The following is a 25,255-nucleotide window of genomic DNA, read 5'->3' on the forward strand; positions in this document are numbered from 1 at the left end:
GATAGAAAACCCACTTTTCTCCAGTCGTCTGGCTCTTTTAGACGGCAGCAGCCAATCGGAAGAAGGGGTGTATTTTGAAGGAGAGAGGTGACCGACTAGTAAGTGTAAGCGGCGTGAGCATGAATTACAGGGAATTACAGGGGCCCTTCTTCCTAGAAATAGGTGTGAGGCAAATATTAAACATGTTCTTAGGGCGACCATTTTCCTCTGAGTTTTGCATTTCTTTTCTCGTGAATTTGTCAGTAAAAGATTTAATCATTGTGTAACTTTGAACAATGTAGCAATTATAACTTTGAACTGTTTCTCATGTAAATTAGCTAAGAAAGGAAACTGCGGGGCGGGGGGGGGGGGGGGGGGAAGGATAGACTGACCTTCAGACTTCCTGTGTGACCCTGGGCAAGCCTTTGCACCTCTCCCTCAGTGGGAGGAAAAGCAATACCTTTCTGCAGCGTTGTGGAATTAGATTAGACGGTGAAACAAAAGGAAGGTCTGGATCAGACCAGGGTCTGATTTCTAGCATGGAAAAGTTAGTCCCTGGGTTACGCCTATTAGGAGAAGTGGGTATTTTTAAGAAGCTGAGGTCTAGTCCAGATTAGCGCCATATCTCTGCGGAAGATACCAAGGATCTAGCTGGGCCCATAGTAGCCCAGGTCAGGGGGAGGCGACTGGGGAGGCCCTAACTATAAGCTGCAGGAGGGCCTCTATATGCATTCTGATGGGTGTGGGGGATGATCATCTAATACATCCCTGCTGACCTCCTCCCTGTTCTAAGAACAGTTGAGAAAAAAGACCAGACAGGTGAACACAAAACCTCAGCTTGATTACCCGTAATGCAAAAGTAAGAATCGGGCTTGGGGTACGCCTTGGTGGCTCAGTCCATTAAGCAACTAACTCTTGATTTCGGCTCAGGTCATGCTCTCACAGTTGGGGGGAATCAAACCTCCTGGGCTGAAAGCCCGGACCCTGCTTGGGGTTCTCTCTCTCTCTCTCTCTCTCTCAAAAAAACTAAATAAAATAAAATGTTAAAAATGGGGCTTGAGCTATAGCCACACATGGCCCCTAATATGTCCCTCCGATACTCCAGATCCCCCTTGTCCAAGGACACCCAGCATAGGGAGAAAACAATGGGATATCCTGAGGACAGGAGCCCTTGGGACTGAGCCCAGGCAGGGAAGGATTAAGAGGTAGAGCAAAAGGCAGGAGTCTCCCTTCCAGGGAGGGCAGCAGGATTCACTCCCTGGGGCCAGTTCCCCTAACATAAATATTGGCTCTTTTGAAGCAGAGTTCATTTAGTGCACAACTTGACTGTATACAAGAAGCCATGCTCAGCCTTGCAGTTGGTAGATGGTGTTAATCCGTGGAGAAGACAGACCCGTGCAAGCGAACAGCTTGGCCAAAGTGGCACAGACACAGGTCTGGGAGCTGGAGGGATTCACCTGTGGCTGCAGTAGCCGAGGATGCCTGTGGTGAGACAGTTCTCCCAACCCCCTGACTCTTAAAAGACAGACTGTCTAAGGCCACAGAGATTGGAAAACACCTTGACCTCTCCAGTTTAGTAGTATGGCTATCGCCTCCCTGAGGCACACACCGGAGATGCCAGAGGACTGAGACAAGAAAGGATGCAGAGAGAGGGAGGTGGAAAGCTCCAGCTACTCCGTCTTTTTCTCTGTTGATTGAAGGTCTTCAGTCTGGGGCTGCTCCGCCCTCTGAGTTGTTCTTTTTCTGTCCACAGAGGGTGTCACTAGGGATGTTCTACTGCTTGGCATGGAGCTTTCACAGCTTCTCCCCACACCACTAGAAGGAAGATAAGGGTCTTTTTTGCCTTTGCAGAGATGGAAAGGCACAGCAGAAAGAAAAGAATTCAGAGAATAAGTGACCTGAGTTCAAGTCTGCCCTCGGGTTGAGTTACCCTGAGCAAGCCATTTATCCTCTCTTTGTGTCTGAGCAAATGAGAAAAATAATAACATGGACTTCAGGGCTGAGTGAGAATTTAATGAGATTGTGTTTATGAACACAATGAGAATTTAATGAGATAGTGTTTATGATCATTTCTTCATAAACTAGAAATAATCAGGAAATTCTTCTTCTTCTCCTCCTTCTCCTTCTCCTTCTCCTTCTCCTTTTCCTTCTCCTTCTCCTTCTTCTTTTTATTAAAGCATTGCTGGCTGGTTCCTGTGCTCTGTGCCCACTGCCGGGAGATCTGTCCCTGATACCAAAGCTGCCTTCCTAACTAGCTGGGGCTCTGGGGAAATGCTGAAGCCCAGTGACCTAGGAATAACAAGACAACTGAAACCCCAGCTGGGGATTCCTCCTGGAGTTAGATGGGCCACGTAGGCCTCAGGGCACACAAGGACAACAAGGACGTGTATGTGTGCGTGTGCACAGAGATCGCATAAACTGCACCCAGTACCCGGAAAACACGCACCTACGTAAACACAAACATATCGGCATGGTGTGCCTGGCATGTAACACAGAATAAATGCCTAACAGATGCGTAATAACTGGGAGTGAGCTTGCCTAAAGGAAGAAGCACTAGGCAAGAGATCTAGTCTAAAGTTCCTTTGCTGACCAAGTAGCCACACAACCTCACTGAAGTCCCTTGCCCTCTCAGTTCCTTCTTTCTCATCTGTGAAATAGTGATAAAACATTTGTCCTGCCTGCCTCACAAAACTACTGTAAGAATAAAATAAACGATTTTCCCTTAGGACGCACAAGTCCGAAGTCCTATTTTTATAATACCAAGCCCTCAGCCACGTGTAATGAACTTCTTAAGCAGTTTTTATGGATGTGTAGAAGCACTTCAAAAGTTAAAGGTCTATGCAGATAGAAAGCACTATTGTTGTCTATTCTTGACATACAGACATATGCCATGTGATACTGTACAATTTAAAGACCTCATTGCATAGAGTCAGATTATTTATAATCCTTGATTCACAACACAGCCCCAGTATTGGATCATTGGTCCAGGTATCTCTGCTTTTATTTGGTTATTCATTATTTTTAACAATGCAAGAGTCTCCTGTGAATCTCCTGCCCAAAATAAAAACAAGGGCTTTGACAATGAAATAACCATACCACCCCACCTCTATTTCCAGCGTCAAAGAGAACCATTATCTAGAATCCCGTGTTCACCATTCCCTTGTTTTCCTCAGTTTTCTCTTGCTTTCCATAATTTTATTTCATAAGGTATAAGTGTCTGACCTTCATAAAAGAAAAAACTAATAGTGTCTTAAAAGGGAGGTGGGTAAGAATGACATTATTAACAAGATGAGGTTAACATAAAGAAGCATCTGGTGATGGGTTTCAAAGTATTCTCCACATTCTCATGGGGATGATGATGATGATGATGATGGTGATGGTAATGGTGATGATTGGGTGCTTACTCTGTGCATCATCTTATTTACATCTCATAAAGATCTGTGGCAGATTGCTAGTTATTTGAGCCAATACCCATTTCCCCCTCTTTAGTAGTAAAGACCTTCCAATGTTTGGCTAAGCACATGACTGTCTGGACTACAAATTACATTTCCCGGCCTCCATTACAGCTGGTTGTGTTCATGAGATGAAGTTCTAGCCAACGACTTGTAAATGGAAGGGTTTGAAAGGTAGAGGTAGTCCTTTTTCTTCTCCTCCTCTTTTCTCTTCCCCGATGGCTGGAATGAAAACTTAATGGCTGGAGCCTGAGCAGCCATCTTGGATCATGAAATAGAGGCCATAGGTTGAGGATGACAGAATGAAAGGATAAAAGCAGCTTATGTCCTGGGGGAAGCAAGCATCCATCATATCAGCCCTAACACACTTACCCAGACTTTTATATAAAAGAGTAATAAATGTCCTTCTTGTTATAGTAACTGATATATCAAGTTTTCTATCACTCCCAAACTTAACTCTTACTTATCCTACCTATTATATAGCCTTATGGGGTATGTACTGTTATCCTCATTTATTTATTTTTTAGGAAGGGAAACTGAGTCCTAGAGAAATTAATAACTTTCCTAGGGTGACAGAGTTAGCCAAGGACAGAACCCAGTTCTTTGTGACCCAAAGTCCATGATCATGGCCCCCAGTCTAAACCCTGAGCAGACATATACCCACAAATCCTTCTTGATGTCAGAAAGATAGTATATGCCATTTCTGGGCAGGAATGGCCCAAAGAGCTATGGGCTATAGTTTCCATTTTCAGATATACTTTAAATCTCCCACATTTCAATTTCCTTCAACCTTCTAGTATAGGTCTATGTTAATTTGCATAGCTCAGTTATATTATGGGATAAATATGACTCCACAGTGAACTCTCTTCTCCAAGCTTCCCCTACCCGGCCTTCACGCCATCAGAGAGTAAACATCTCTTTATTTTATTATGCTGTGACATTATGACTGAATGACAGAGGGGAGGGATCTATGGAGGTGAATTTCTTGGAAATTTTCAGATAGCATGCTCTTGATGAGATAGAATCATCCACTGGCTGCTGGATACGCATAGGCACACAGATAAAGTAGACTTTGTATCTAACGCTAGCATGGCAAAAAGCAGAACATTGAAGAAAGGGAGCGTGATTCAGAGGAAAAGATCTGTCCACTGAAAACTCACCGTTGGGAAGGAAAATGATTTGGGACCAGGGAGAGATAGGCTAGTAATTCTTTGGTAAAATGAGGGTCTTCAATGTCTTCAAGGATAACAGATACAGAAGAACCATTAGTTACAAAAGTTTCTGAAATCTCTGAAAGTGCTAAGAGCTGGTCCACAGCAAGAAATTCTACCCAAAGCAAATGCTGCCGACAATGCCCTACTTGAGGGCTTCCCAGAGGGGAAGAAATGCTCTGCTCCCCCACCCCCCCGATGCCTTTGTCTGTACCCCAACCTTTGAGGGTTTAATGCCATAGCAGGGAGCAGCTGGACTAGAGGGGAAGAATGGGAATGGAAAGAGAAAGAAGGAAGTACCCAGAGGGGAATGGAAACTTAGCCTCTGCCCACCAACAAACATAACATGTCTAAAGGGACCACAAATGAGGCTAATCAGGACTACAAGATGCCTAATTATAAATTCTGCACGTTAGTATGGGAAATGGAGGGAAAAGAGGTAAATATTCTACCACATTCAAAACGGCCCAAGGCTGTGGTCCCTGTCCCTGGAGTCAGTCTTGCCCCTTCAAACTACCCTGTATTGAGCATGTCAGTTACAACTCAGATGAGCATTCAGCCTGGAGAGTGAACTGGGGAAGGGAGAAAGGAAAAGGGGACATCCAGGGACACAACCAGAGTGTGTCAACCTAGGAGGTCATTTTATCTTTTCCTGGTAATCTTGTGTCCCCAGGTTTTTGGGTTTTTTTTTGTGTTTTGGTTTTTTTGCTCCCTCCTTCACTTAAGAAAAGTATACAGAGAGGTGCCTGGGTGGCTCATTTGCTTGAGTGTCTGACTCTTGATTTTGGCTCAGGTTAAGATTTCACCGTTCGTGGGATTGAGCCCTGTGTCAGGCTCCACACTGGCAGCTCAGAGCCTGCTTGAGATTCTCTCTCTCTCTCTGTCTCTTTCTCTCTCTCTCTCTCATCTCTTTCTCTCTCTCAAAAATAAATAAGTAAACATTAAAAAAAAAAACAAGAAAAGTAAAGTAAACGGAAATGGGAAGGTAGGAAAGGGGGCGAAGAGGTGTGCCAGCGTGTGTGTGGAATGTCTAGTGGTTTCCTAAGGGTATGGTGATATTAGCTTCACATGAGAAGATAACTTTCAGGCAGTAGAGCATGGGGGAATCAAATTCTGAGTTCAACTCCCATCTCCACCACTTATCACTTGCCATGTTAACCACACCTCAGAACGCACTTTTTATAATGAAGGGGGTGATAATTCCCTAACTTAAATACACGTGAAACATTATGAACTGTTACCCACACATAGTAATTGACCTCTATAAACGTGAGCCGTGATACTGCAGTAGATATTCTCGTGCCAATTATCTCCTTCCATCCTCTCAACAAGGCTGTACGTAGCAGTATTTCTGCCATTTGGATCACGGAAACCACCAAGGCCCAGAAAGGTTAAATACCCGGCCGAAGTCATCGCGCTGGAGTGGGAAGAGCCAGCCTTCGGACTCATGCTGTTCCCACATATGTCAAAGTCTGTGGTCCTAAATGCTCTTGTAAGTGGTCCAGCTAGCTGACACCTGCCAGGCCTCTCTGGGGATGCCATCTCAGCCTGTGTGCATGGTTCAGGAGAAGGAAACACACTCTGCGACCTGCAGTTTACTCTGATTCCAAAGATTCTCCCTCTAGGAGAGGTAAAGGCATTGAGTAAAGTCAATGAAGCATTAATGAGTTTGGGATCCTAGCACGTATAAGCTTTTGAGGGAGGACAGAAATATGTGAGATATATGTAGTACATATACTATGTTTTGTTTTGGTTTTGCTCATTTCACGACAGAGGTAGGAGCTAATTTTTCCCCCACCTATCTTCTTAGGCTATGAAAGCTGTAGTACTGTGGAGACGAAAAGGACATATGGCAATCACCCATTTGTCTCCTTCCTCCGAAGACCACAACTATAGCACCATATAGGTAGGTAGGTGTGTGACCCTAAAAACTTCACACTCTCAGGACTTCCGGTGCCTCATTATAACACGAGGGTAGGTTTTTCCTTTTGCGTGACCCGTGTAGCACATGTTGCAGGCAAGTCCCTGTCACTCCTGGATGCTCACTCACTGATGCTGGCAAGGGTCTCCCCACGGTGCTGGAAAGACAGCTAGAGCCCCGCCCCCCCCTCCAGTGGAGCGGCAGGTGCAGAGGAAACTTGGATGTGCTGAAAGAGGTGACTTGGAATGTGGCCCAGCCTGAGACCGACCTGCAGATGCCCCCCCCCCACACACACCATCAACTTTGTGCCCGTCTCGTATCAATAAAGATGGACTGGGTGGCACCGATTAGTGCCAAGTACTGTGCTGGGCATGGGGATGCCCTGATGCCCCTGACAGGCCTTGGGTGCCTGGAGAAGAAGTTTTTTATGTATATATATATATATGTGTGTGTGTGTATGTATATGTATATATATATATATGTGTGTGTGTGTATGTATATATATACATATATATACACATATATGTGTGTATGTATATATATACATACACATATATATGTATGTATATATACGTATATATACACACATATATGTGTGTATGTATATATATACATACACATATATATGTATGTATATATACGTATATATACACACATATATGTGTGTATGTATATGTATATATATACATACACACATATATGTGTGTATATGTATATATATATACACACATATATGTGTGTATGTATATATATACATATACATACACACATATATGTGTGTATGTATATATATACATATACATACACATATATGTGTGTATGTATATATATACATATACATACACATATATGTGTGTATGTATATATATACATATATATACATATGTGTGTGTATATATATACATATATACACACATATGTGTGTGTGTATATATATACATATATACACACATATGTGTGTGTGTATATATATACACACGTGTGTATGTATATATACATATATATACACATATATGTGTGTATTTATATATATACATATATACACACATATGTGTATATATATACATATATACATATATACACACACATATATGTGTGCATATGTATGTGTGTATGTATATATGTATGTGTGTACGTATATATATGTGTATATATATATACGTACACATATACAAATATATATACAAGTATAGTATTTGTTGTTTTGTGACTGGCTTATATACATGTATATATATATATATATACACGTATATGAATATATACACACATACGAATATATATACAAATATAGTATTTGTTCTTTTGTGACTGGCTTATATACATGTATATATATATATACAGACACACACACACATATGAATATATACACATACGAATATACATACAAATATAGTATTTGTTCTTTTGTGACTGGCTTATTTCCCCGAACATAATGTCTTTGAGATTCAGCCATGTTGTAGCATGTGTCGAATGTCCTTCTTTGTTTAAGGCTCTGTGTATGTGTACACCGTTGTATGTATGAACCACCTTTTGTTTATCCGTCCCTCCCTCAGTGGACACCTGTTTGCTTCCACACTTCGGCTGCTGCGAGCACTATGTACAAATGCCTGTTGGAGCCTCTGCGTTCCATGCTTTGGGGTCTATCCCCAGAAGCAGGATTGCTAGATCATATGATGATTCTGTTTCATTCTTTTTAAGAACTGCCTCCTGTGCTGTTTCCATAGCAGCTACATCTTTTACATCCCCGCCAGCTGTGCCAAGAGTTCTTGTGTCTCTCCATTTAACCAACACTCATTACTTTCTAGCGTTGGTTTGGTTGGTTTCAGTTTTGGTAATAGCCACCCTACCAGGTGGCCCTTGAGAGGGTTTAAGTATGGTGCTCCTGAACTCATAAACAAGACAGATTCATCCGGAAAGTCCTCCCCGAGGAGGTGACATCTGACTTAGGCATCTAAAGACGGGCAAGAGTTCTCATGGAAGGGGAGGAGAAAGAGGTAGCACTGAATGATGGAATGGAGAGAAAGATGACATTGTGTGGCTCGTAGAAGCAACAGGTGGTCGGCATGGGCTGGAATATAGGACGTGTGTGGGAAAGTGTCAAGACATGAGGTGGGAGGCAGATATAAAGATTAGAAGTTCTACTAAAGCTTTGGACTTGGGCAATAGGGAGCCATCGGTAACATCTGCGCAAGTGCTATGCAAATTTCAACACATTACATGAATGTAAGGATTGAGAATAAAAAGGAGAGAAAGGTTTTTTTCTTTAATTTTTAACGATTATTTGTTTTTGAGAGACAGAGACAGAGCATGAGCAGGAGAGGGGCAGAGAGAGAGGGAGACACAGGATCTGAAGCAGGCTCCAAGCTCTGAGCTGTCAGCACAGAGCCTGACGTGGGGCTCGAACCCACGGACCATGAGATCATGACCAGAGCTGAAGTCAGACATTTAGCCGACTGAGCCACGCTGGCGCCCCAAGGAGAGAAATATTTTTAAAGAAACAAGTTTTAAGACTAATACACAATGCCTGGAAAACTGAGGTGGCTTCTGGCACGTTCAGAGAAGACACTGGGTCCCCAGGGTGCTGGCACTGGCCCACCCCCTCCCTGTGGACCCCCAGGGACCGAGGTAACACAAATGGCCTGCTCGGCTGACCTCTCTGGGTGGAGCCGGGCTCCTGCGGTCCTTTAGATGGGAGACTCCTGGCCTTCCAGACCCGGAGGGATCAGATCACAGGAGCACAGCAGGTACGTCCTTTCTCCTCCTGGACCAATGTGCTCAGCAATGCCTCTCCTTCCAGTGCAACATTGCAAATCATTCAGATGCTCGGAAAATCTCAGACCTGAGCAGCCACCCGCCTCTAGCGGCCCTTCTAAGCCTGAAGTCTAAGCTGGATGTCTCACCGTCAAGGGGACAAGGGTCAAGGGACACTTCTCTATAACTTAACATACAGAAGATTTACCAACTCACAGAATCCTTTTTTTTTTTATTTTTATTTTTTTATTTTGGAAACTTCAATACATTCACATGGAACAAATGCAAACGCCCAAAAAGATATCTAACAAACTGCCCCCTCCCGTCCTAAGCCCTCAGCTACCAGTTCTCTGCCCCCCTTTCTTGTGGAGCCCTTTCTAGAGGTCTTTGAGCCAATCCAACCTTCCACCCAGGAACTAGAACGAGCAGGGACCGTATCTGGCCTCCATTCCTGAGACATCAGATCCTAAACTCCCAAGTCACGCTGTTCAGATGGAAGCTCTGGACCAGCCACCCAAAGTCAGAAGGCCCAGGCAGCTCATGGGCCGGCCCAGCCTCCATTGCAGCCTTCACTCTTGAGTTCCTGGGATCAAGCCATCCTCCTGGGATCGTGAGGCTTCTTCTGGCAACAGTGAGGGAAGCATACGATTCCTCGTGCAGGGTGCGGGGGGGACGGGGAGGCACCCGAGGGTGGGAGTTAGGTACAGGAGTAGGGAAGAGGGTGAGACAAATGCGGGCACAGGAGACACGGGGCAGATGTTCCCTGATTGTGAGAGTGAGCCAGGATGCCAGAGCCAGAGTCTGCAGGGCCATTTGGTGTGAAGGACCCCGTAGCTCAGAGTACGGCTGCAAGGGTAGCAAAGAGGGACATGTGGGCAGCCTTCCCCTCAACCTTCCCCAGACAGGTCAAGGCCGAGCAGAGGTGCTCCTTCAAGTCACACGGCTGCCTTGATCGGCCACAGGGCTCCCACCCGCGTCACTCCCCAGGAATCTGGTTCTTGTTTACCATGAGGAAGTGTGGTTATTACAGAGCCTGGTGGCCCTCCTCCAGCTTCTCCAGAGTGTGTGTGGAGGAGCCCAGGGCCTGGGAAGGGGGAGCCGCTGAGCAGAAAGACCAGCACCCTCCCTGGGGCCCTGCCCCTCCCAGGGCTCCCTCACCAGGACAAGTCAGAGAAGAGCCTATCAGGACGCTGGGGCCTTTTTTGGCTGAGACATCTGGGACCTATCTTCTGCAGAGTTGGGAAGGGAAAGAGCAGGGGAGCAGCAGCAGCAAATGAAGGCAAACAGTCAAGGAACAGGGTCAAGGAACAGGGTCAAGGAACCAGGAAGAATGGGAGTCAGTGCGGCACCACCTATTTTCTGTTAAGAAGAGAAACCCCCCAGAGAGAGCGAAGCCCCCGGAGATTTATGTTTTGCAAACTCTCCATCCCTAGCGACTCACCCAATGCTTGTCACAGAATGTGACACTTACATTCTTCTGGAAGGATGGAATGGAGGGTGGCGCACGAGACAAAATCATGACAGTGGCCCCCATATGCTTTAGTGTCTTCCTGATGGGGTTTCTAAGTGCTTTCCATGTGTTAATCCAATCAATTTCCACAACAACTTTATAGGGTAGGTGTTACTAATATCCTTCCAGGGGTCCAGATGAGGAAACTGAGGCCCAGTGAATCTTAGTGACTTACAGGAAGTACTGGAATGGGGGTTTGAACACAGGAAGCCAGGACTCAACAGTGTCTTCCTAGGCACCACGGTCTCCTGGACAGGGAGCAGGGCCAGCCGGAAGGGGACGATCCGGAGGCAGACAACTGTCGTCACAACTTGGGGTAGAGAGCTCTATCCTGGAGTTTTCTTCTTCTGTCAGTTACCCTGTTGTGGCCTCAGCGCCATCCCAACCCCTGGGTAGGCTTCACTGGGACCTTATTAAATCGTAAGGAGACTACGATGGTTATATTTTTCCCAAAGCAAAATTCCAACACTCTGTTAATCTGGCTCAAGATCTTGGTACAAAAGCCATAAAAAGACATGGGCCCCAGGACTAGCACAAGAGCCCGGCACCCTGCTCGCTCTTTCTCTGTCTTTGCTACCTCTCCTTGATGCATTTTCCGCATCTGTTCCCTCTGTAGTTTTCAGAACGTTGTCCAAATGAGAAGGCGTTTCTGAAACACCAGCTTGGTTCATTTTCTCCCCACACAGCTGTCTCCTCTTTTCTCCACGGGAAGTTGCGCTAACAAGGTAGTATGAAAATCAGGTCATTTTCACTATTTTTCAGGGTTTCCAGAGGCCACGGTGCTGCAAATGGAAATGTCAACGTGGGATAATTACATTGGCCCTGATGCCCTGTTTTCTGACTGCCGTTTGTCCACAATCGATTACTGAAAAAGACAAAGGCTGTGAATAATCAGCCAAGCAGATGAAGTGTCAGGTGACCAGGCCAGAAGAGAAAACAGGGCTCCCCTGAAAGGTGAGGGAAGAAAGGCCTCTGGCCCAGGAAATATGTCTGCCGTGGCGACAAATCAAGCGACAGAGAAAGGTGTAAGGCTCAGACCTGGCCTCAGCAGGCCAGGTGTGTACGGATGCACCAGTTACTCACTGGGCTGGTCCTTTTAACATCTTCTGAGAGCCATGGGAAGCTCTCTCTAGGAAATGGGGAAGGAAGTCGTAAGAAAGGCCCCTGAGGATATCACATGAAGGAGGAAGCATGGGCATTAGAATGAGGGTAAAAGATCACAAGTCCTGGAAACTAGTTATTCAGAGACAGTCTTTGTAACACACCCACACACCCACACCCACACCCCCCCCCCCCCCAACACACACACGGGGTTGACAGAGTCTGTGGCCCACAGTTTTCTTTGGCTGGCTTCTTCTCTGCCTTTAAGTCTGGCGGAGGAGATGGGGCTAGGCATTTATCGCTGGATGTTTTAGTCAGTTTCACTTCCTGTTTCTCATGCTGAAAGCATAATAATCATCATAATGATAATAATAATTCTAAGGACTTGCCTCTGCCTCCTATTTATCTAGGGCCTGCCAGAAGTGTGCACATAGGTGGAAGAGGGAGACTACAGCTTATCTACTCCATCAATCAACAGCTGGGAGTGCAGGCAGGCATGGAGGTGAGGGTGGGGGTTAGTAATTAGCAGCGGAAATTATTAAACTCATTTTTTTTTTCAAGAGGAGGGATCTAAATGGGTTGTTAGCTCCCCAAATGGTTATTCTTACCATAGAGACATTTATAAATCTCTTCTTCCAAGGTCCTCTGGAAATAAATCCTCCCCAAACCTTTCCATTCTCCAATCTGCCCCAGCTAAGGAAATCCTTGTGAATTGAGGCCCAGAGAGTTTAGGCTGACCTCCTAGAGTCACACAGCAAGCAGACCAGCAGGAAAGATAGGACCAGGCCAGGATTCTTCTGCATCCATTAAGAGCTATAACCAAGAAGGGAATTTCCAAGTCTACAGGGAACTTGCAAAGTTTTTAGGAAAAACCACAACTGTTTTAGCTAAGGAAAAAATGTGCAGTCCCTGCCGACCTGAAACCCTAGGACAATAAGAGAGAGTTCCCTCTTACCAAGAACATGTTGAGAACATCTAAGATTAGGAGGGGTAGGAGGAACAGCTTTCAGACTTTGGTTGGGAAAAGCGTTCATGGAATAGAGGTGTCGGGCCAGGGTTTTAATTTTTTACCACCAGTCAAGAGCTGTACTCTAAAGGACAAAGGTTTTACACTTTATAGGCTCTCGGGACTGAGACGGAAGTGGAGAGAAGTGCGGGAAGGAGCCATTATCTTGATGACAGCAGGGACATAATCTTCCTTTAGATCCAGGGAGGGAGGAAGCAGGGAGCTCAAGATTCGTTTTTAGGGGCACCTGGGTGGCTCAGTCGGTTAAGCAGTTAAATGTCCGACTCAGGTCATGATTTCACAGTTTGGTTAGTGAGTTCGAGCCCTGCGTTGAGCCCTGCGTTGGGCTCAACGATGACAACACAGAGCCTACTTGGGATTCTCTCTCTCTGCTCCTCCCCCATTTATGCTCTCTCTCTCTCCCTCTCTCTCAAAATAAATAAACATAAAAGAGCGTTGTCAGGAAGGTGACAGGATGCGATGGTGCACATTTATTTATTATGATATTTATTGTTGTTGGATTCCTCCCCTCCCCCCCCCCCACCCCCCGAAGATCAATCATCAGCCCGGGACTGGATGGCAAGTTATAGGTTAAAACTGCAAATGAAATTTAAAAAATTTTCTTTAATGCTTATTTTTGAAAGAGAGAGAGAGAGGGAGGGAGAGTGTGTGCCTGAGCCCACGAGCCCAAGTGGGGAAGGGGAAGAGAGAGAGGGAAAGAGAGGATCCGAAGATGGCTCTGAGCTGTCTTCGCAAAGCCAACGATGTGGGGCTCCAGCCTACGAACCGTGAGATCATGACCTGAACCCAAGTCGGACACTCAACCGGCTGAGCCACCCAGGTGCCCCTAAAACTGAAAATGAAATTTAACTGTGACCCTGTGAATGAATAACCTCAAGCTGTCAGCTGTTGAGTCGGTGCAGAGAGGGACTAATCATGCCATCAAACACTTAAATAGCAAATCACTACGTGCCAGACGCTGTTCTGGACTCTTCCCGTGTTTTTGCTGGTTTCAATACTCACAGCAATGCTGTAAAGTAGGCTACAGCTGCTAGGACGTTCTTCTTCACGTCCACGGCCACCCTGGCTGTCTCAGCATCGCAGAGCTTGTCGAAGGACTGCGTTGTTTGGCCTCTAACCTCTGCTTCTCTTCCCAGCACCAACTACCATAGGCTCCGGCTCCTAATTTGCAGGACCCAGTGCAAGATGAAAATGCAGAGTTCCTCGTTCAGAGCTTATTAAGAATTTCAAAGAGCGGTAGCAGAACGATAAAACCAAGCACAGGGTCCTCTAAACACAGGCCCCTGTGTGACTGCATGGGTCACACGCCCATAGAACTGGCCCTGCATAGACCTGTATGAATCCTTGTGCGGAACACCGGGGCTGGCGTCTCTTCTCCTGCCCTGGTGTGTGTCCAACTCCTGAACAAGCAAAGGGAAAAGGGAAAAACACATCCTACCCCCAAGTGCCTTGAATGTCTGTGTCTGGCTTTGTTGAAGAAGGTATTCCATAGCGAAATGACAGTTTGGTTTTCACCCTTGATTTAGAGGATTTTTAAAGACCTCTCTCGGGGCGCCTGGGTGGCTCAGTTGGTTGAGCATCCGACTTCAGCTCAGGTCACGATCTCACGGACCGTGAGTTCGAGCCCCGCGTCGGGCTCTGGGCTGATGGCTCAGAGCCTGGAGCCTGCTTCCAGTTCTGTGTCTCCCTCTCTCTCTGGCCCTCTCCCGTTCATGCTCTGTCTCTCTCTGTCTCAAAAATAAATAAACGTAAAAAAAAAAAAAAAAAAAAAAGACCTTTCTCAATGCTGTATGAGTTGATTGGTCTTTCTATCCATTCCTCTCCTCACATCCCACATCTAACAGGTTGGCAGTTTTTGCTGATTCTATCTCAGCGAGGCGTCCTGTATCCTGCCCTCTTTTCCATCTCCCCGGCTACTGGCCTAGTTTTTGCTTACCTGGAATATTCTAGTAACTGCTAACTAGATCTGTTTCCTTCAACCCCCATTGTTTCCAACCCTGTGCTTGTTACACTTCGGTCTTTATTAGTTACATGTTAGGACTTTCTCTCCCCTGGACTGTACATTTCTCCAGGGTGGGTACTCAATTCCCAGACACCTGTACCTTCCTCAGGAGCCCTGAGAAGAGTGTTCTGCCTTCTGGGTGTTTCTCTCCTGCCTCCTTTGTTTGCACATCTCTGGATTTCTATCAGGCCCCATGGTCTGGAATACAGCTCTGCCTCTCGAATCCTCAGTCAAGAGAGCACTGCTCTTTTGCCTAAATTCCAGAGGAAAACATGACATCCAAAGCCCAAAATGTGGCCAATTAGAACTATTAGAAAGATCTGCCCCCCAGGATGCCTGGGTGACTCAGTCGGTTAAGCGTCTGACTCTTGATTTTCGCTCAGGTGATGATCTTGCAGTTCATGGGATCAAGCCCCACATTGGGCCCTGCATTGACAGCTCTGAACCTGGAGCCTGCTTTCGATTCTGTGTCTCCCTCTCTCTCTGCCCCTACCCTTCTCATGCTCTCTTTCTCTCAAAAATAAAATAAACATTAAAAAAATTTTTTTTAAAGAGTGGTGGTTTTGACTGCTACTTTAGGAAAGAAGCTCTAATCAAAGATGCTTTGCCTCACTATTTTTTAAAAAAATGTTTATTTATTTATTTTGAGAGAGAGAGAGAGAGAAGGTGGAGAGAGGGGGAGGGGCAGAGAGAGGGAGGGAGAGAGAGCATCCCAAGTAGGCTCTGCACAGTGCCGACATGAGCATCGAACTCAAGAAACCGAGATCATGACCTGGGCCCAAATCAAGAGTTGGACGCTCAACCGACTGAGCCACCCAGGCGTCCCTGAAACTGATAGTTTCTTAATAAGACTGAAGGGAAGTGATTTCGGGTTGTTCAGCCACTCAGCAGGTACCACCAAGGATCCAGGTGTTACCATCCTCCTGCTTTGCCGTCCTCGGCTGACTGTCCCCACTCACCAGCTCAGCTCACCCCTTCACTCTTGCAAGGATGCTGCAGCAGCTCTAAGGTTCACACCCCCAAGTGACAGCCTTCAGCAGAGCAACGAAAGAGGCAGGGGTAAAACATATACAAATAATACAAGCATACAAATACATTTTAAAGGTCCCCCCCCCCCCCGCCCCGCTTCCTGTGACTATGTTACTCATCAAGGGAAAACATACTTCCCAGAGAACCTCAGCAGATTTCCCGTTATATCTTATTGGCCTGAAATTGGTCACATGTCCATCTTAAACCAATCACTGGACAAAAGGAACTGGAATTCTCAGGGTAGGAAGAAGCCTACCACCCAGGAAGAGAGGGCTGGTTTCTGCATGGGTAACTGACAGCAAGTGCCCGACTCCCACTCTGCGGACTCCTCCCCCAATCCTGTACCGTGTGGAGGCACCCCCGGCCCTCAGCCCTGCCTCTGCCTACACTTGCCCCATTTCTCCCCTTCCCTTTCCCAGCAGACTCACTACAGGAGCCATGCAGCTGCGTTGCCTGTGTCCAGTTCATCCCGTGTCTCCTCAGCTCCACCGCAGTCAGGCTGTTGTCTCTGCCACCTTCCTCCTCCTTCTCACCCGAGTTCACTTCCTCAGTTTGATCTCTTTGCTGGCTTTGAACGCGTGGAGTCATCCCTTCTTCCTCAGCCTCCCTCTACCTTGATTCTCAGGACATCACACTGAATTCGACTTCTACCTCCCTGTCCACTGCTCAGTTGCCTTCAATGGCTCCTCACTCCTACCTGTCCCTAAGGTGTTTGTGCTGTCTTGGTCTCCTTCTTTGACCGTTTTCCAATCATTCCCTGCTACTTCTCAGGTTTCAACTATTAGCTAACTCTGTACCCAGGACCCCCAAATCTACAAATCCAGCCCAAATATTTTCTTGAATCCATACCCATTGTGGACTTCCATTACTAGGCATTCCCAGATACCTTAAATCATCAGCTACAAAATGGATTTCATTGTCTGCACACGTGCACACATACACGCACACACGCACAGCTTCATTCTGCTGCTCAGAGAAGGGATCACGATCTGTTGGGTTGTCAAAGGCTGAGTCTGATAGTCCTCACTCCTCTCATCCCTGACACTCAATGACCATTTCCTGCTCGTCCCCCCTCCTCTCTACCAGTTTTCTTCCTCTATGCTACTATGCTACTTCCCTGACTCAGGCACTCGCCATCTTTTATCTGGATGATGGCGCCAGCTTCCTAACTGGCTTCTGGTTTTCTCTTTCCAGTGCATATTCTCTCAACGTTGCCCCAATAATTTTTAACAATATAAATCTGGGGGTGCCTGGGTGGCTCAGTCGGTCGAGCATCTGATTTCAGCTGAGGTCGTGATCTCACGATTTGTGATTCGTGAGATCGAGCTCTGCATGGGGCTCTCTGCCAGCATGGAGCCCACCTTGGATCCTCTGTCCCCTCTCTCTCTGCCCCTCCCCGCTCATGCTCGCTCTCTCTCTCTCTCTCAAAAATAAATACACATTACAAAAAAAGTAAAAAATAAAAATATAAATATGAGTATGTTATTCTAGAGCTTCAAAAATCTTTCAATAGATCCCCAGAGCCTAGAGAAATGGACTACGTTCCCTAGTACAGCCTTGGGCCCAAAGTCACCAGTGCTGTTTTTAGAACTTTAGTCTGCAAATTTTGTGTAAATTCAGCTGAAGAGAGAACACACAGTGACAGAAATCAGTGAAGAGACTCTTCGAAAATACTGTTTTGAAATCTCTATTATCAGATTTACAGATTTTGTAAGCCCACATTGCTCCCAGAATCCTGGAATAAACACAATGCCCAATGAGTATTGATTTAAAATTGAAGGGTATTACTTTCCTTTGGGTTTGAAGTGTTCCAACTACTTAACAGAAAAGATAGAGTCCTGCAGCCCACTGATTTTAGCCAGATCACTTGATTTCTACAAATTACTTACTCTGTGGCCTCATATTAGTATCTGGAGGTGAGAATAAAGGTACAAAGTAATTGGGATGAAGGGGTGGATGAAGGAAACATCTTTGAGAATGAATGATAGGACCTGGTTACTACCAAAACCTGGGTGCTGGAGTGCCTGGGTGGCTCTGTCAGTTAAGCGTCTGACTCTTGATGTTGGCTCAGGTCATGATCTCAAGGTCGTGAGATTGAGCCCCACATTGGGCTCCACGCTCGGTGTGGAGACTGCCTAAGATTCTTTCTCTCTCCTTCTCTCCCTCCCCCTCCCCCCATTCTCTCTCTCTCTCTCTCTCAGAAAAAAAAAGTCAATAAATAAAAACAAACGAGGAGCTCCTGGGTGGCTCAGTCGGTTAAGCATCCGACTCTGGATTTTGGCTCAGGTTCATGAGTTCGAGCCCCACATCAGCAGGCTGACAGCACAGAACCTGCTTGGGATTCTCTCTTATACTCTCTCGCTGCCCCTCCCCCATTCTCTCTCTCTCTCTCAAAATAAATAAATAAACTTAAAAAATAAAATAAAATAAATAAAATAAAAATAAAATAAATAAAAAATAAATAAATAAAATAAAAAATAAAATAAAATAAATAAAATAATAAAAAAATAAAATAAAATAAAATAAATAAAATAAAATAAAATAAAATAAAATAAAATAAATGCTGGGTATCTGTAGTAAGTTCTGTCCTCTGTCTCAGGGGAATGTAGCCAAGTCCTTGGATTTGAAAACAGTTAAAAACAGGATAATTTAGTGTAGGGTATGAGAGGAGTTGCCTATATGGGTGATTGTATGGGGAGGGAGGGGAGGAGAGAAAGAGAACACATAACATTAATAAATCACAACCACATCCAATAAAATAGAAATTGGGAGGCTCAATTTCAGATAAAAACAAACAATACTCCCCTTTCACATTTTCTTACTAATAGAACCCTAGCTTTAAAAGGCAAAGGTAATGGGGAAGCTTCTGTTTCTTAGGATCCGACACAAAAGGAGCCAATAAGAAATGGAAATGGAGTCAAAGAAGAGGAAGTCGTTTCCCGAGATGCATCTGTGAGAGTGTCTGGCAGGTGGAAGGGAGGGAACGAGCATCATTGAACTTCTACTACTCTCTGTCTCTGCTACAGCACCTCATATGCACTGCCTCGCTCAAGCCTCGTACCATGAGGTAAGAATGACAATTTCCATTCGTGGTGTAACAGAGGAAAACCTAGCCACAGACTTAGCAAGAGACAAAGGGACAAAGATCTTTCTGACCTCAAAGGACATGCATTGTCATCTCCCTACGACCATGAGTAGCCAGCTAGGAAGTCTCCTTTCTCAGGATAGTGTCTATCTTTCCAGATTCATCCATTCATTAAACAAGTCTTAATTGAGGCATGGAGGTAGGCTATGGGGTAGTTGTGGTTCTGCTTTGTGGAAGGGCCATGCAGAGGATCCCTAGAGGTCCCTTCTCGCTACAAAACTCAACAACTGTGGTGCAGCCCTCTTCTCTGCTGTTATCAGTACCTGAGTCATTCCTACCAGGGAAAGGGCCAGAACACGGTGACCACTACAGGTCTGATCAGGTTAGGGACAGCAGCAGAAGAGAAAGCCACTAGGAGGTCTGAGGGTCAAACTGGACCCCAGCAGGCTCTCCTAGGTACCTGTGTTAAATTCAGGCCCCAGTACAGAGTTTTAGTTTGAGATGATGAAAAGGTTCTGAAGCTTGCAGAACGGTGATGGTTGCACAACAGTGCGAAAGTACTTTAATGTTCCGTGAACTATCCATTAGAGATGTTCGTACATTTTGTATCGTATACATCTTACCACGATAAAAAAAAAAAGTTTTGTATCCTACGCTTTGTATCCTATACATCTTACCACAATAAAAAAAATGTTTAAAGGTAACCCTTAGTAACATAAATTCTTAGAAAAAACTTTTTTTTTTTAATATTTGATTTTTAAGTAATTTCTACACCCGATGCGGGGCTTGAACTTACAACACCGAGATCAAGAGCTACATGTTCCACTGAATGAGCCCGCCAGACGCCCCTTGAAAACAATTTTGAAACACATTGTGCGACATTGGTCCTGAACGTACACCTATCCAAAGCATTGACCATTCAGCCGACCATTGGCACTACTGGGTTTATTTTAGTTTTTAAGCTATCAGTAGAAGGAAGGAAAGAAGGAAAGAAACTGTAGCAAAAATGCCATTAGTTTCCCTGTGGAAACAGTCACAACACTAGTCATATTGTTTCCAAACAATTGTCCCGATTTGTTTGCCACCAACAGCACCCAGCATCTGATACATAAAGCATCACAGTGCACATAAAAGGAATGTTCAGTAAGGTACCTAAAAATAAACGTAAATCATAAAGACTGTGAAGTGACGATAACAACAGCAAAATAGGCTCAGGACCAAGTCTTTCCATCCCGAGTGCCACAATCATCAGGTCACTCTGACCTTCCCTGGCAGGCAGCCCCGGATGACTGGAAAAGGTGACGTCCCTACCAGGACCAAGGAGCCCAGCAGCCTCGAGGGTCTGAGCCATGGGGAGGTGTCTCGGGTCCAGGCATGAGTGACAGTGACAGTAGCTCCCGACAAGGAAGACCACACCGGCGATGGGACTACCTGGGTTCCAGGACCAGGAAGTGCCCCCCTTCTCCCACTCCTTGTCACACGGCACCGTGGCAGGCAGTGGCCTTCCCGGGAGGCAGGCAGTGCCTCTATCGTCTCCACATTACAGACGGAAAGAGCTAGGCTTGAATAAAGATATGCAGACAGGTGGTTTCTTTTCCTCCATGGAGCCAAAAGGAAAAGTGACTCACTCAGTGTTCTCATTGGAACGATCTCCAGTGCTTTTTCCACTGTAAAGTACCAATTCAGAAAATGGAAAGACGCTCCTGGCTAGGGACTGTAACTGCAGTCAAGAGAAAGAGAGGGAAGCTAGAGGGACTCAAGCCTGGACTCACAGGCTTTTTTTTTTTTTTGAGTTTTGGAGGAGAAATTGCTATGGACTCAAGTGGGAGATGAAGTTGACCCCGCGTAACTTTATACCCATGTTCGCCACCAGAGGGGGCAGTTGCTCCACATCGGTGGTCTCTCTGCTTGGCTGAGAAGGTACTTACTAAGGTGAGAGACCCCTGAGGTCCTGAGGGTCATTTTAGCTCTCCGCTGCCCAAGTGTGACCTGCATTTACTTAGCAAACATCACCCAATTTTAGATGAGGGAGGCATGCAGGGATCATCTTGTCCCAGGCAGCTGGCCGTTTCCCTCCACTCTTAAAGAACTCCAGAAATAGACTCCAGCATCTCTCTTGGCGGCTGTTACAAGGCTGTCAGGGTTGGCTGCTGGCTACCCACAGCCTGTGAGACAGGAGCCAGGTAAGGGTAGGTACCCTCCCATCCCCCGCCCCGACTCTGGGTGATGGTACTTTAGTCTCTGCAAAAGGAGCGGTGGTTCCTCCCTCCTGCCCAGGATACCCAGGCACCTGCCCCCATCCTTCTGGCCACCTCACAGACCACGCCTGAGAGCGACACTTAGACCCTTGGCCTGTGAGCCCAAAGCCTGGAGCCCCGTCGTCTGCCTCTTGAGCAACTTGTTCTAAGAAGCACCCTTTGTGGGGGTGAATTTGGGCTCATGAGAAACCCCATTTAGAATCTACTCCCACCCCTCCTTGCCCCCAATGCATCTGTCTTTGCTTCATTCCATCTGGTGTCCTCAGAGGAATGGCTAATTAAATTGAAAAGAGCTGGCCTATTTTTGGTGTTTTTCAGCTAAGACCTAGAGGAATAGCCACAAAGTTTGGAAAGAACCCCAGGGAGACTGAAAAGCCCTGGAGTTGGCTGGTTATTCTAAGATGGGCAGGTCCTAAATCCCATAGGCTGTCTGCTCCAGTTAAGGTTCCATCCCAGCCTCTGGGTCAGCAGATTTGGGGATGGGGTAAAAACTGGAGGAAGGGGAAATATTCTCCTGAGTGTTCTTGTCCACTCATCCTAGAAGAGACAAGCTCGTTTATTGGGCTTTGGGGTTTTTGTTTGTTTGTTTGTTTGTTTTGTTGCCAAGTCAGAACAGCCACTGCACCAGTTTGGGGGAACAACGCTTGTTTTCTGGAGAAAGATGGCAGGAGTTGGGGTGAGGGGGTGAGATGTGGAGGGGAGGCAGGGGTGGAGCAGAGGTACAGATCCCTATCTTAGGTTCCTTTCCTTGCATCTGAACAAATATGGTTTCCTCCCAGAAAATTACTTTCTGGCCAAAAAGAAAACTCATCATGTTACTCCCCTATGTGAAAACTCCCTTCGGCTTTTTATTTGTCTGCTTGACTGATAAACTCCAGAACCGGACCTACAATGTTCCCTTTAAGTCAACCCAAACCTTTCTCACCAGATTCAGTTCCTGCCATCCTGTGTTCTAGACGACATGAGTGTTTCACCATCCTTTTTCACCTCTTGCTGTTCCCACACATTTCAAGTCCTCTGCCAGGAATTCCCTTCTCTGCCTAGCAGATTTTACTCATTGATGGACTTTTCATCCAGTATTACCTCTCTGAAGCCTTTTTTTTTTTTTTAACACTTCTAGGAATTAGTCACTGTCTTGCTGTGAGTTCTAGAACTTTGATAATAGCTCCATCATACCTCCGACCAAACACATTATAGTGATTTTTTTTTTTTAAACCATGTCTCTGTTCTATGTAAAATATTTGCTCCTTGAGCAGGGAGTATGTTTTATCCATCTGTATAGCCCGAGTCTCCAGCATGGGGCCAAGTGAATTTTTATTGAATTGCTTGATCGATCAGGACATCACTCTTGGAGGTGGAAGAAATCTGTCCTCTAGAGAGCCTAGTGGGGAAGACAGTTGAGAAAGTTCGGGCAGGCAGTTCAGAAATTGATCCTTCCCAGGTGAGGTGAGAAGTCACGTGTGGAGTCCGGTGGGTGTCTTTGTCCATGGCTGTTGTGTAAAATCTTAGGGGTGGAAAATCTGAAACTTGTCCTTGGGTGGATCCAGTTGCTGAGTAAGCGGCAACAGTGAAAGTACTCCCAGCTCTTCGTTCACCTGTCCCCAAGCCCCATCTCACATTCCCACTTCCTCCAAGACGCCTTCCCTAAACATTCCTGCTCCTGGCTCCCCAGCTGGGCTGCTAGATTTTTGAAGTTTTGTCCTCATTGGACAGCACAATCCTGGTGCATGTTTTGTGCCCCCAAATTGTTCATCGGTGCTGATGAAATTGCCTGCTTAGGATCATAGAGACTGTGTTGTAATACTCTGCCCCTGCCCCTCTGGATCTGCTACCCATCATTCTCCACGGCGCTCTGTGCCACCCCAGAAGTTTGGCCTTTTAGGATTGCACCAGCCAGACTCTTCTCCTCTGGCTGGCGGTCAGGTTTGGCCAGTGGGAGGTGTGGGAGTAAGAGGAGATGGCAGCCCTTTCAGCCACTTGCTTCCTCCCTGCTGGCCAGAGGTTGGCAGTGTTTGTCTTCCTCAAAGGCCCTCTGCGGGGTGGCCCCTCCTCCTCCTCTTTGACAGTCACGCTCTCCGCGATTGCACCAACCAGCCCTTTCCCTGGGCCAATGTGGCTATCTCCTGGGAACCTCACTGTCCCCTGATAGTTTCCTGTCACCCTTCCCCGGTTTTGTAAACAGCCTCTTCATCAGACTCTCCCCAGTGTTCCTCTTTGAGTGGGGATTAGACAGGGTGGCCTCTTAACCCTCTGGTTCTCCAGATGACTGCTTAACACTGGCCCGAGCAGGGCCCTAAATTATTGATAACTTTCCAGGAACTTACATGCTTCTGCATATGCCCTACTCCCCTCTGATTTCTTAAATTTTCCAGCCAGAGAAAATGAACATTTGTCCCCAACCTTAGCAGTAACCTTCAGGGAGTTTGGGGTTCCCTAATAGCCCCTGAAATCACAAATAATCCTGCTCCTTCCCGATATGTTCAGTGTTTTTCTGAACTAGTTAGATCTACAAACACGGAATGGCTTTTTGTTTCTTTTGTTTGGAGGGGGGGGGGGCCCAATTTCTCCCCTGAACAGTCAGCCATCAGGTTAACAATCTTCAGCACTGTTGAATGTGCCCCTGCCTTCCCTCCACCCCCCACCGCCATTCGCCAAGTTCAGGCTCCTTGAGTTCAGGCTTCTCAGGGCCTAGGGCTCCTGGGGTCTGGGCCTCCCCATTCGACAACACGGCGTCGTCCTGCAGGGAGCAAGTTTTCTGACTCCTCATGATCCCGAGACCACTATCCGCACACCCTCTGCAATGAACAGGTACACTTGGGGCCACACGCTTCCAGCCATAATACACAGGGCATTTGTCTTACCAGGAGGATTGGAGCAAAATGGGCCTCCTGGCTCAAGGTCCCCCAACCTCTTAGGGGCTCAGAGCTGAACAAAGAGGGCTTCAGCTTGCTGAATCGCTTCACCTAGTTCCGAGACTTCAGTAAAAACTCTTCTCCTGGGAGCCTCTCCGGGTGCTGTCCTAGATTGCCTAGGGGGCCCTCGGAGCCAGATCCGCAACCAGCTGCCCAAAGGGAAACTGAGGCCTAGAGAGGAGAAACAGCCACTGCCCTGAGTGACAGGAGAGGGTGGGTGGGGGAAGGGAGAGGGGACAGGTGTGCAGTTGAAGGTTATCAAATGCTGATGTTCTGAGCGGACAGGGTTGGAGATGGGGATAGGAGTGCATACAGGGGGACAAAGCAACGGGAAAGAAAAGATATCAGGGGTGTATGTGTGTGTGCGTGCACACGCGTGTGCCCACTACAAAAGGCTTTGGCCAAATTAAGACTTGTGGAACTTTTGCCAACCTCTCTCCCTTCAACTCCTCTGCCTACACTGCCCTCCTGGGGTTATCACCCTCTCCCAGTACCAGGACTGGGGGCTGATAGTTTTGCCTGGGGTAAAGTCCCACGGATTGGCTGCCATCCCCCCCCCCCCCCCCCCCCCCCGGCCTGAATTGCCCCTTCCCACTCTCCTCCGGTCTACCCCAGGCCCCATAAAGAAGAGCTGACACCCTCGCCCACATAGCTCCTCCTGCCAGATTGAGACACTTGAGCTGGGAGATTACCGGAGCCCTCTTTTTAACCAGTCTCGGCTCATGTGACTGGCTTTGGTCCAGGCAGACAGATGCGGGCCAGCCCTCCAGGCAGGGCACACAGCACTATTTATTTCCTACCGGGTCCTCTTTGGGCAGAGCAGGCAGGGTGGGGCTTTCTCATTGTATTTAAGCCTCAGCTGGCGCCACGGAATTGCCCTAGCCTCAGCCTTTGCCCCTTTCCCAACCCTGTAGGTAAAAATACCCCCCTCCCCCCATTTTGGCACCTTTGGGGAGCTGGGTGGGGGCGGGGGAAGAGAGTTGCTGAGAATGCACTGTAAACACCGCATGGGGTGGG

The 25,255-nt window shown here is 46.7% G+C and overlaps 1 long non-coding RNA gene across 2 annotated transcripts in view; it reads left to right on the plus strand.

The window, feature by feature from the left end:
• Positions 1 to 25,255, plus strand: part of LOC132686302 (uncharacterized) — a 31,121-nt gene that overhangs the window by 2,016 nt on the left and 3,850 nt on the right. The window contains exons 2-4 of one of the 2 annotated variants that reach the window (XR_009613572.3): positions 6,453 to 6,548; positions 18,861 to 19,050; positions 20,344 to 20,852. This is a non-coding gene — a long non-coding RNA (uncharacterized LOC132686302). Of the gene's footprint in view, positions 1 to 6,452; positions 6,549 to 18,860; positions 19,051 to 20,343; positions 20,853 to 25,255 lie in introns of those variants that run through there. The other variant, XR_009613573.3, reaches the window with a different exon arrangement.

Source organism: Panthera onca, chromosome F1 (assembly GCF_046562875.1).
Source record: "Panthera onca isolate mPanOnc1 chromosome F1, mPanOnc1 haplotype 2, whole genome shotgun sequence".
NCBI classification, from domain to species: Eukaryota; Metazoa; Chordata; class Mammalia; order Carnivora; family Felidae; genus Panthera; species Panthera onca.